At 44.8% G+C, this 12811-nt stretch overlaps 1 protein-coding gene across 2 annotated transcripts in view; it reads left to right on the top strand.

The window, feature by feature from the left end:
* Window positions 1-12811, top strand: part of elmo1 (engulfment and cell motility 1 (ced-12 homolog, C. elegans)) — a 107932-nt gene that overhangs the window by 79191 nt on the left and 15930 nt on the right. The window lies entirely within an intron of this gene.

The following is a 12811-nucleotide window of genomic DNA, read 5'->3' on the forward strand; positions in this document are numbered from 1 at the left end:
TCTCCACCTCTTCTGTCATCCTTCCCTCCTCCCCCTCCATCTAAACCTCTCTCTCCCACACATATGCACACACTAATCATGTGATCCACTTGCTGCACCACCATTGGCGTCTCTGATCATGGCGTGTGTCCAATCAGGGCATAAGCCCGGAGATCAACATAAGAGAGGCTGAGCAGCCTGGCTGATGCTCTTAGAGTCACAGGGGGAGGGAGGGAGGCAGACAGAAATATCGTAGTGTAGGGTAGATAAGAAGAGTTTGTCTGAGAAGAAGCGAGGAGTGTTTTCATTTGAAAACAATACGCTGAAAGAAAGACTCAAGCAGGAAAACTGAAGGAGCAAACAACCAAGCCAGGAAAGAAGAGAGGAGACTAAAGGAAGAGGTGCACAAACTGTGTTGACAGACGGCTCTTCCCTTATTGTGGCTAACACTGACGCTAACTGCCCACAATAATTTGCACCGCTCCTCCAAGGAGCCATCTGCTCCCTCCATCCATCCTTCCAGCCATCCCTGTCTCCCATCGAGCACTGGACACTCCTTCTCTGGCCAAAGCACGAGGATTCATCAGTCACTGTGGAGAGTATCACACCACACTGGGAAACATGGAGGTGACGTGTAAGTACCAAGAATGGAAAATGAGTATGAGAAGGAGAGAGTGGTTTTCGAGGGGCTTGGGTGGATGGAGCGAGGGTCTGTGGTAGTAAGGGAGGAAGAGGGGAGCCCTTGTGTTGTTGCCTGGCTGCAGGAGAGGATGGAGTGAGGATGAAAAAGGTAGGGAGAGATGGAGAGGATGAGACTGGAGGAGAGCGGAAGAGAAAGGGAAGGGACAGATGGGGCCATGCAGACTCGACGAGGCGTAAGCAGGTTAGACAAGGATCCCCATCCCAGTCCTTTCATTAACACACACATGCACGCACACACGCATAATCTGCTAGATTACCCCCACAACTACATGCATGCATACACACATCCTCTGTTCACCTACCCCCATCACACACAGGCATCATCTGTACTCCAGTGTACAATCTGTGTGTGTGCTTGTGTGTGTGTGTGGTGGGGGGTTGGGCTTTGTTGTTGTGAATGGGATTACTTCACATCACCAACACCCACCATTTGTCACCAGAGGAATTCAATGCCACTGCTACGGCTCTTCTACACTCCACACTGTGTGTGTGTGTGTGTGTGTGTGTGTGTGTGTGTGTGTGTGTGTGTGTGTGTGTGTGTGTGTGTGTGTGTGTGTGTGTGTGTGTGTGTGTGTGTGTGTGTGTGTGTGTGTGTGTGTGTGTGTGTGTGTGTGTGTGTGTGTGTGTGTGTGTGTGTGTCTGTGCATGCGTGCACATGTGCGTGCAAGCCCTGGATGAGCTTCAACCAGTGTTTTAGCCAAAGGGGTCTGACACAGGATTAGAGTGAGGTCAGCTCCACACTGTACAACAGGACTCTGTGAAATCCTGCCAGTACCTGATTTCATTTGTTTTGGTCAATTCACTGTATATCAATATCCAGCCAGTGTCCTTTATACTCTTTTACCAGGTAACCTTCTATTTTAACATGTGCTGAATTCTTCAGTTTATTTGTTTTGATTATTGATGAATTCTTTAATATTTATGAAGCTGCTTTTCTATGTTTTCTATCAATTCGAATTGAACACAGTGCAATCTGAGTTTTGAGAATCGTTGTGGTCTTTCAGTATTTACTGACAAATTATAAACAAATACAAATTAACAATCTAGAACTTGCACAGAGTCAAATGCATTATTATCATTGCCAAGACCATGAATTATTTCCTTAGAAGTTAACGAGAATGTTGAAAAGAAATTTCTTGATCAAGATTAAATGGGCTCCTTCCTGAACCAATTTGTTTTTATGTTATCTTGTTTACAAACAAACCAAAATGCAAACCATTGAACTTGGGTGGAAACATAACCTTGTTGGTTGAGCTAGTAAAAGAATAACACATTGAATGTATAATAGTTTTTTTGGTGGTGATTTAGTTCAGAAGTTGAACACTACTCACACATTGTTTATGTTCATTCGATAGGAAAGTGCAGCCAAGTGAATGTTAGCGTAGCTTAGCATAAATATAAGAGGAGAAAAAAGCAGGTGAGGAAATAAACCTCCTACCAGCATTTTTAAAGTTCACATTAAAATTTGATATCTACTCTTCCTCTTTTTGTTTGTTTTTTTCTCGCAAAAACATTTCCGAAAGTGATTCACAGTAGTTTTGCCCGGGTCAGGGCCAGGCTAGCTGCTTTCATTCTTTTGGATTCAGCTTCATATTGAAGAGATGAATAGATACTGAATGAGGTGATATCAGTCTCCTCGTTCTCAACAAGAAAGTGAACGAGCCTATTTCTCAAAAATGTCTTTTGAGCCGAAACCCAAATTAGGTGACTGTACTGTGATGATACGCTTCAACGCTGGTGCTCATATTGAGTTCTTGCATGTCATGGGGTGGAAATGGATCAACGCAGCCCCTAATATTTAAAATCCTTCTGAAACTGCGAGGCCAAAGCAAGGGGACTTTCTTACGCTGTAAACCTCCTCAGTACTAACCCTATCACGCTCATTTTCAAATATACTTCTTCCTGATCAAAAGTCATCTATGGTGCAATGGTTCCCACCTGTGCATTTGACGGCTGTAGCAGCTCCACCGGACTGTGTCCTCCTCCCTCAGACCCTCATACCCCAGCAATGGTTGCAGATGGCAGCATGTCCCTTGATAGGGTCCCCTCTTCTTCTTTTGCAATCTGCATTTTTCATGAGGCAACATGCTCGGGTCCTGGAGCTCCGTCTTCAGGCATAACTGGGCCTGCAGCTGATGGCTTAAAGTGGTGCGCATCGGGACCTCCATGGTCCTCCACCACACTAATGCCTGCTCCAGGGGATTCTGGAGGGGATAAGATCTTCACCTCTATTATGGAGTAGTGGAGTTAAGCTCAGAGCTGAGGGGTGAGGTCACACTTCAATGAGTGTCCCCCAAATGGTGAGCCTGTTGTTTCCATTCACGTGTCCTGTAAAAAAAAGCAAGAACCCTTGAATCTTGCTAGTCTCTCTGGATGAGCACTTCAGATAAATAAGACAAGTACTCATGTAAAGTAAACGCTTTTTTTTATTGGTGTTTGACATTTTTGCTCAGACTAGGGTGAAACAGAGGAGAGTAGATAATCTGCTTTGTTCAGCCATGTTGAAGACTAACCTGTCCCATGTGGGATTATTAACGGGGTAATTCTCAGAACTGAAGCTGTGTGTCCCTCTCATCAAACCTCAAGGCCGTTCTCTGCAAATCAATTAAGGAAACTTAATGCAAATGATTTCCAGCGCTGCTCTTTAGCATCTGGGCCGTTCTCCCACTTTGCCAGAAGGTTAACATGCACGCATACATGATTAATGAAATGGGTGCTGGTGCGTCCAGTCGCAAGTGATGTGACAAAAACGAATGCAAGCGGGTGCCAAAAGGGTTTTTTGGGTGGACGCCGCTGGTTGGATTCCAGGAAGCAGCTAAGGACAGTTGGTGAAAGCGCTGCACATGTCGCCATATGCCAACAACCGTGACGGCTGCTGGCGTGCTTTGCATGGGAAGGCAAATGTATGACACGTATCAGGACTCCGTTCACCATCCCCCTCTCCTCTCCTCTCCTGGAGACCTGCAGCTTTTGTTTTTATTCCATATTGGTTTTATGTACCTCTCCCACTGCCCAGATCTTTGTACACCTCTTCCCATCCCCACAGTCCATTATATCTCGCCTTTTTTGTCTCTCTCTTTCTCCCTCCTGCTCTCTCTCTCTCTCTTTCCACCTCCTCACCCGTGTCTCTCGACCCCCCTCCACCTCTTTTGTTGAATTCAGACAGGCTATTTATATCTCTCTGCCTGGCTGCCTCACCCTCCCACTCCCTCAACAAGGTTTTGCTTTATGTTTCCACATAAAGCAAAACCTTGTTGTGTTTCTACACATGTGTATCGGCACTGTGGGAGCATGCACATGTTCCACGTGTGTGTTGTTTTTGCCTGTATGTTGTTTGCATGCAAGTGTTTAGCAAGAGCAGAGGGGTGGATGCCAAGCTTTGTGTCTGTGCAGGGACCTCTTTGGGTTTTTCATGAGTGTGTGTTTCTGTGTGTGCCCTAAAGGGGGGATCTGTGATCTCAGGCAGCGTTGGCCCACTCACACTGACAACAGCAAAGCCACGCTTACTAATCAGACCAGGGAGATCGTCAGCCATTAGCGTCAAACCATCAGAGTCGCACGAGCAGAGATGCAGAGCTAACATTTTGCTTTTGTTGTGGATCAAGATAATGATGCTGTTTTCTCATCGCCACAGCAGCTCCCTAGAAATCAGCAGGGGAAAGACGAGTAAGGTCTAATTTTCTTGTTTTAATTGAGTTATTTGTCTATCTTTTAATTATTCTAGGTCTGTTTCTTTGTTTATAAATAAGCAGGCATTTTATGAAGGCGTTTGTATGCATGGTGTGTGCGCGTTTTGCACAGTTCACAATATGTATTTAGACTCTTTTGTCTCCACAAAGGCTCTTGTGTGTGGGTGGGACCTATTGTGGATGCATGCTGGGAAATGGTTTGATACAATAATCTGTTTTGGATGTATATTTGAGTTTGGGTAATGGTGCATGTCAGGAAGGGAGACAAACACACATGTATATTAGTCAGAACTTGTTCTACCAACAACGAAAACAAGAGGAATGCTGCATCAAAGTCACACTCACATGAACCCTGGTTTCTGTTTTCAGTTTGACTAATCGTGTTTGAGCAGGCTTTGGTTGCCCGCAGGTACCTTTGTTTGGAGAGCAAATGAGTTGGAGCAGATTGACTGAAATGCATCGTCTATCAGCCATTGACAGCTCTTAATAGAGACTAGTCAAAATGTCGCCTGGACCTAAATCTCTGTTTGTGTTTTGTGTGGAGAAATATTCGACCAGTGTGATTAAAGAAACTAGTTGGACAGTAAACAGTGTACAGTGAACGGAAGACAGAGTCTTGGCCTGGATATCTGTTTACACTGGAAGCCCCCAAATATTGGCCATGGACCCAAAGTCTATATGCCATTAACACTTTAGAGCAAATGGATTGCAGAATCAAGATTTACACATCATTTAGCAAAACTGCTAACAATGTAGGATGCTGAGGCGTGCACTGGAATAAATAATCTGAAGTATTAGTGAAGACGTATTGTTCCTTTTATCTGGTTTCCTCGTCCTGCTTGATATTCTATAGTTTGAGATTCTTACTCAAGTCCCAGTTGGCTCAGACAGAACAATCCCTGAGTCCCACTGCACGCTGTGAGAATCAATGTATTTGCAGCAAAACCTGCTGGTAAATGCCGCAGCTCTCTGTAGAAGCAGAATGGCCTCGCGCTATGCTATGTCAAACTTGCACTTTAGCTGCAACTGACCTAAATGGATGATGTTTGCATTTTTTATGGAGAACCCGAATGAATTAGTTTCCCAGGGCAACTTGAAACACATATAAAAATGCATTAAAAAGTGACTCCTCAGATAATTTTTCTACCACCAGGCTGCTGCACCATCTGAAACCACCAAGATGCTGCTGCTCCTTGATGAGTTATTTCATATAATGTAATAATACCTGTTTTGATGCCCTTGAATAGATGATTAATCAGAACCAATTTGCTCATTCCTCCCGAGACAATTAATATAGAATGTTCTTTCTTTTCCCGCTGCAACAACTGTGTCACAATAAAACAGCCGTTAAATTGCTGCTTTGCACAAACCAAGGTCACCACTTGGCTTTAATCAGCGGGCCGTGATAGGCTCACCCTAAATGGAGATTTCCCAGGTGGCTTTGCACTCCGGTCTTCCATACAGGCCCGCACTGCACCTCAGGTGGAGCGGGTTGCTGTGGGAAGGAGCTCCTGTGACATTTTGCTTGGCCGTGCGGTGCTACCTCTCCAAGTGTGGCAACAACAACACTTAGCAGCAACAGCTGGCATCGATCTGCATCACTCATGCAGAGCGAAGACGATTGATGGAAGGAATCTCCAGATGGGATTTGTGTGTGTATCTGGGAATTTACATGGAATAGTCAATAGTAGTTTTGTTTGGTGTGTGTGTGTGTGTGTGTTGGCGCCCGTTCACTCTGCATAATGCAGGCATAAGAAGAAGAAATTAGTGTATTTGAAGGATGAGTATGTACATTGAGTGCGTGTGTATCCTGCTTGCCTACAGTGCAGTGTGTGCTGTTCTTTGTAGCGCACTGAGGCTGTTTAGCAGGTCCCCGAGGCTTTCACTCTGAGAGAGAAGAGCTGCTTTTCACAGCACTTTCTTAGTTACATTCACCCCCTCACCGCTCTATTCTATTTAATTGAAATATCCAGATACAGGGACTCCTTACGTCAGAGCTGTGGAGGATAGATACATAATTGAAATTTTAATGGATGAAAGTGGCGCCTCACCAATTGCTCTTAGCCGACTCAACGCTGAGCCATGACAGCGTTGTCAAAGGAGTCTTAACGTACGAAAGCTGAATATACTGAATGTAAATCTGGGAATCTGGCTGTTGTGCAGAATTCGCGGTTCTTCACCTTCTTTGTACTCGGCATGAACATCAATATGCACATCAACCAGGCTTAAACATATTTGACATGGAATTACACGGGCAGAATGCTGGTTCGACGGCAGGAACGCACGGAAAACGGAGGCACTCTCTCGCCTCACTGCCTTGCCAAATTATCGTGTTCACCTAGGTGTCATGTTTCAGTCGCTGCCGGTCGGAGCCGTGCTTACTGCGGAGTCATTTGACCATTTCCATTGCAGATAAAAGCCAGATGTAAATAGGTTACTAGACACTGACTCTTCACAGCGAGAAGGTTCCTGGTTCCTTGAGGCCTTTTTGTGTGTTGTTTTCTACAGGAAGTTCGGCTTCCTCCCACAGTCATAAGATTGATGTCGGGTTTATTTTTGACTCTAGAATGACCATAGGTTTGAATTTGAATGTGAATATTGATTATGGAGGGAAAGAGGGCGACAGCTTTAGCTCCAGGCTGAACAAGCCCTGTAAAACTGAAAATGAAGTGAGCTGAGGAAACTGGAGGTCTAGAAAGATTGAGTGGATCCAACAAAATGGCTTCAACAACTGAAACGATGTGTTCCCCCCCGCCCAATGTCCACTGGGATTGGCTCCAGCTCGTCCCGGTTTGGATCTACCTAATAAACTAATCGTCTCAGTGATACTGAAGAAAGAAAAAACTTATTTTCTACACTATACTGATCCATATAGATGTTTTGCTAAAGGCTTATGTCACCATCTACAATGATATTTCCCTCCATGTCGTTGGTTTGACGTCATCTCATCTGAGATTCTTTTTTCGTAACCATCACATCTATGACGCCCACGCCGGCTGACATGCACAGCAGCAGGTCGCGCTGTTGTTCCAGCTCAAGCTTTTTGTTGTTGTTGTTGTCCAAACCAGTGGGAAGCGTTTGAAGCACGACGCTGTGTTGTGACCAAAGCCAGGCCGCTGTGTGTGTGTGTGTGTGTGTGTGTGTGTGTGTGTGTGTGTGTGTGTGTGTGTGTGTGTGTGTGTGTGTGTGTGTGTGTGTGTGTGTGTGTGTGTGTGTGTGTGTGTGTGTGTGTGTGTGTGTGTCTATCGCCTGTCAGACGGAGCTCTGCTTCTTATTGTGCCTCCTCACACGTTCCTCTTGCACAGACCAGGGGGTGATGGATGGCACAAACCAGCACAGTTGGCATTGTTGGAATAGATTAGTGTCACGAAAAAGAAAACCAGAAGGAACTGATACATTGTGTCTCCATAGCTTTTGAGTCCCTTTTAACTAAATACTGGATTTGATCTCGAGTCGACAACGCTGTACCCGAGGTTGAAATCCCAGTTGTTTGTTAATTCGACGGCTTTAATAGCAACTTACAGGTGAAGTCATAAATCTCCAACAGCCAATTTGTCTCTTTTTTTCTTCTTTTAATACAGCACGTAGCAGCCTCGTCTCACTCTGTGCAGCGTGATAAGACACAGTTGTGATTTCCTGTCCATCGCCGTGGTATTGTTTTATTTTTAATGACATCAGATTTAAAGAAGATAATTATTAATTCAATATGGGACATTGTGTAGCGAGGAGGGAACATACAATTACCATTTCAATAGCGTAGAAATGGATTCCCTGCAGTTTCCTTTTGTCTGGATGTTGGAAAAAGGAGGCCTCGGACACGAGTGTGTGTGTGTGTGTGTGTGTGTGGGGGGCTTATGTGTGTTATTTTTCCATGTCTGCAAGCAGGCTTGTTTTGTCTATACTCACTTCGACGACACACCCATCATCACCACGTGAGATTGACTTTTTGATTGCTTTCAGCGAATATCAGCAAAGTCATTACTCTGTGATTACAGCCTTATCATTTACCCACCAAAGATCCTCTGCAGCACAGTCCCCAGATTTCGCCGGCTGGCTTTTGAGTGGCAGACGAGCGTTTGACTGGCAGCTGGTAAATGATGTCATTACCATCCTCTTAGGTAAATGGAGCGGTGGCGACAGTCGATTGGTCGCCGAGAAGGGCACGGCAATTTGTTATGGCTGACACGTTGTCAATGATGGATGGTAAGGCGACGCCAGGAGAAAGGAACTGCCCGGCTGTCCCGTTTGAGGAGAAAGTGAAAGGAAGAGGAGGATGAGGGAGTGTGTCTGACGAGTAGGTGCGGCCATCTCTTCATTACATGCACTAGATGGCTCGTGGGACAGCGTTTTAATTACTTTTTCCGACACTCGCTCTGCCTCCTAACTTCCCCCTGCGAAGGGCCTGCAAGAAAGAATGATGGCCAGTTGTCTGGGAGAGATTAGGGAGCGTGCGCGGGAAAGAGGCAGAAATAAAAGGTGGACAAGATAGAAGCGATCAATCTCGGATCAACGAGAAGAGCACAAGACAAAGAGTTGTTCACATAGATCATTCGGAGAGTGGCTAAGGTGACGCCGGGGCAAACCGGAACCTAGATTTATCCTGAGAGGGAGAGAGAAAGTTTGTTCCGGCGCTGACGACATCTCACCTCGGCCAAGGTGCTCTCTGAGCAATCAGCACATGAAAAAGACGGACTAGGATAAAATATTCATAATGGCCCCCTCCACTGCCCCCCCCCCCCCCCGCCGTGAAAGGACCATGTGTTCGTTTTAAATGTGATGAATATTCGCAGTGTTAATTAGCATGAGTGCAGCCACATGGGCCAACAGGATTGTGTTCCTGCCAGAGACATGAGTGCAAACAAGGCATATTAATGAACATTCCCACGGGACGGCCTCCGCTGAAACACCGGGGCTGAGCGTCAGTCGCTCTCCGGAGACCAGGATCCGGCTGGGAGTGAAACTGCAGGTGACCAATGAGAGAGCTGCCTTTTTTAAACGGTAGAGCGTTTGTTGTTGTTTACAATCTGAGCCACGTTACAGGGAAAACTGAGGTCGTCTAGGCTCATCCCTTGTTTTTAGTGCCGTATGATTTTTAAATGGCTTCTTAAGGGAATAATGCTCCTTCGGGATGCTCTGACAGACCATTTGTAATCTTAATGGGAAACTAAATTGATTTGAGGCTTAATTATCAGGATTGTAAGCGAGGGGATGTGTGTGTGAAAATTTATGATCGGTGACTGGGTGAAGCTGTGATTAAAAGTGGTGGACGGGACAGGAGTGATGAATCTCTCCCAGCTGGATTGCGAGCCGCGGCTTCTTCCATTCGTCTGGACGTTTTTCAGCTCGGGGGGAGGAGCAGGAGCAGGAGCTCGGGGAGGCCGCGGCTGAAAGTTCAGTCCCCGGGGGGTTGTAAATCTGCTGCTAGGCGGACACCTGTTTCTCACCATGAAAAATATGACTTAGAGGATCCAGTAAGGCGCAGACACGGACAGAGGACAGGAAACGGCCTTGCATAGAGTCAGCGGTGAGCGTCTAGATAAATATGTCCCTAGTCGTTACAGCTGAGGAGGGAATGGATGTCTGTCTGTATGAGGGCTATCAGTATTTACCAAAAAAAGTTTGAACGAATTGACATGACTCTTAATTCGCTCTATTATATTTGAATACACCCCTTCCTCCTGTAGGATTTAGGTGAGAGGGATCTAGTTTTTAGAATGGGCCCTTTATATTTAAATACTTTATCTGTACATCTGGAGCAGGTCCTCTCTGTGGAGGCTGCCATGTTTTTAAGAGTAGCCCAAACTGGACAAACTAAACACTATTTTGAGTTTTATAACAACTGAAGGTTACCACAGGTTCTCCTTCATGTTTTGAAGGGGAGGGTGAGGTGAGGGGTATTAAGCTGCAATATGCAACTTCACCTCTAGATGTCACTCAATTTTACAAACTGAACCTTTAAGTCAAGCGGGCACACAATAGGTCAGGCCGATAGTGAGCGCCCTCTGCTGGAGTACGACACAATCCATGTCAGACTGTCTGAATGATTTGCTTCTCGACTGAATATTTAGAATTTGACCGGGTCATTACATGTCGACAACGAGAGAAAAGCAAACTCCTCCTTCTCATTACCAGCTTCAACAAGCCTGCATCTCACCTCAGAGTCTCGGGCCACTCGACCCAGAGCAAGTCTGGACCGGTAGGGAGGGAAAGTGTTGACCCACACCCTCTAGAGGCTGTGTTCTTACCTTGTTGTGCTGCTGAAACATGAGGAAGGTCTGTGAGTGTAGGAACAAAGTAAAAGGGATCGTCTTGATGAAGAAATTATAAATGATTCTGCTTTTTCTCTGATTGACTCGTCAGACGTTAAACTGCAGCAGTGGTGGACATCCCTCCTTCCCCCCCCTCGTCTCATGTCTTTGTATCTCATTATGTCTTCTACGATGCTATCAGGGTTGTTTCGGAGAATGATAATGAGGTTAAACATCTGCTTTCAGAGACTTTATGTCAGAACAGAAAAGTGCTTCTGAACTGAAATCCTGATCCGCATTGGTGCTCAGTCCCTAATGTTCTGTATCAGCCTTAATACCTTTGTGATGGGGATCAGAATAGAGAAGACATTATGTGCACTGGTCTGGTTCTGTGTCTGAGCTTTGTAAGTATATCAACGTAATGTTTTCCGCTGGTTTGGTTTGCTGGTTTGTCCGCAGGATTACTCAGAAATTGGATTTCCACGAAACTTTGTGGAAGGGTCGTACATGGGCCAAGGAAGAACTTTTCAAACGAGGGTGTTTTGTGTTTAGCGAATTGATATCTATGTTGCAGTTGATTGACATAAAAGGAATTCTTGGTCCTTGTACTTTATGAGCACTTCTAGTTTGACCATGTGTTTATTTTCCAAGATCAAATGTCAAATTTGTTTAAATAAAATACACTTTGATTGCTGGTTTTGAACATATTTGCGTGTCTAAAGCTAATCCCTTGATTCAATTAAATCTTTTGTGAAAATTGCCTTATTCTTCTTTATAACCTCAGGCATAATCAGATCCTTGCTGGAGATGTTTCATTTTCAGATGCTTCTATCTTTAATGCTCTCAGCCTCTGGCTTTAGTCTGACTTGTGAGTGTCCAGAGGTTTGCGAGTTGATGAGTAATCATCTTGCAGCAAACACACACACACACATATATTACATAAGACTTTATTTGGGATCTTTGCTCACTGGGTTTTGGCACGTTTGTAAAAGCTGAGGAGATGAAACTGAATTGTACAGGAGAACAGACCAATTATAAGGGAAGTTTTCTGCTCATGTGTAAATAGACAAACATGAAACACATCCTTGTTGTCTCTTAATAAAATAGTCATTGAACTGTGAGAGAGAGTGAGTTTGCGGAGGCTGGAAATACTTGCAGGTCTTTGGGCATTTGATCAACAAGGCATGCAGAGAGAGGAGAAAATTCAAGAGAGCAAACTTAGAGGGAACGGGGGGGGGGGGGGGGGGGGGCGGCGGTCTATTTCTTTCTGTCACCTCAGTATCATCTCATCCAGTGAATCAGCATTCGCAGGCCCAGAGGCAGCCGCTAACAAGGCTGATCCACTGTCAGGGCTGCTCGTCACGTCTGCCACCACCCGGTCTGCAGCCACTGCAGCGCCAGCGCTCGGCTCGACAAAAGAAATGTGAACAAGCCAGGTCAACTTTATTCTTATAGGCAAATATCAGATATAATGTTTGCAGGATTTACAGGCTCTCTTCAGCCCAAGCTCTGTAAACTGGCCCCAGTTCTTTACAAGAAAACCGCAGTTTTCAGGGGCTGTTTTTGGTTTGTTTGAAGCACGTCCGCTCTCAGTCAAGTCTCTTGTGAGTTGAATCGGATACCCTCACAAATAAAGAATCTGTCCTAGTTATATTTGTCCTGTGGTGACAATGCAAAATGCAAATCACTTGTCAGAGTCCAGTGCTAAATGGGAGCAGCTGTCATTGCAGATATAAGGTCAGGAGTTATTACACATGCTGAAGTGTGAGTGGTTCTTTTATTTTCTTGTGCCCGCATAAATATAAAGAATCACTCCTTTAATAACTTTAAAATCAATGAGGTGCTGATGTAAAGTATATCAAAGCAGGCTTTCATTCCATTTCACTTCTTAAAAAAAAAAAAACTATTTCGCCATGTCAAAAAAGTTGGGACATAACGTCCTTGGTGGAGGTTATAAGTTTAATTAGCTTTTTGTCTGGACCATTGATTTGTTTGGTCCCAGGTTTCTGGTCTCATTCAGGGTGAAAGAAAGTCACAATTTATTACACCTCAATATCCATTTCTACTTAACTGGAGAAGCTGCTCGGTGCTAACTGATGCTTCAAATGACAGAAAATGTGTAATTTTTCATATTTTTTCACTGATTTCTAATTTAATTCGTATTTTATCTGGTTCAGTGTAAGATGATGCACT

This window comes from Pleuronectes platessa, chromosome 18 (assembly GCF_947347685.1).
Source record: "Pleuronectes platessa chromosome 18, fPlePla1.1, whole genome shotgun sequence".
In the NCBI taxonomy this organism is placed as follows: domain Eukaryota; kingdom Metazoa; phylum Chordata; class Actinopteri; order Pleuronectiformes; family Pleuronectidae; genus Pleuronectes; species Pleuronectes platessa.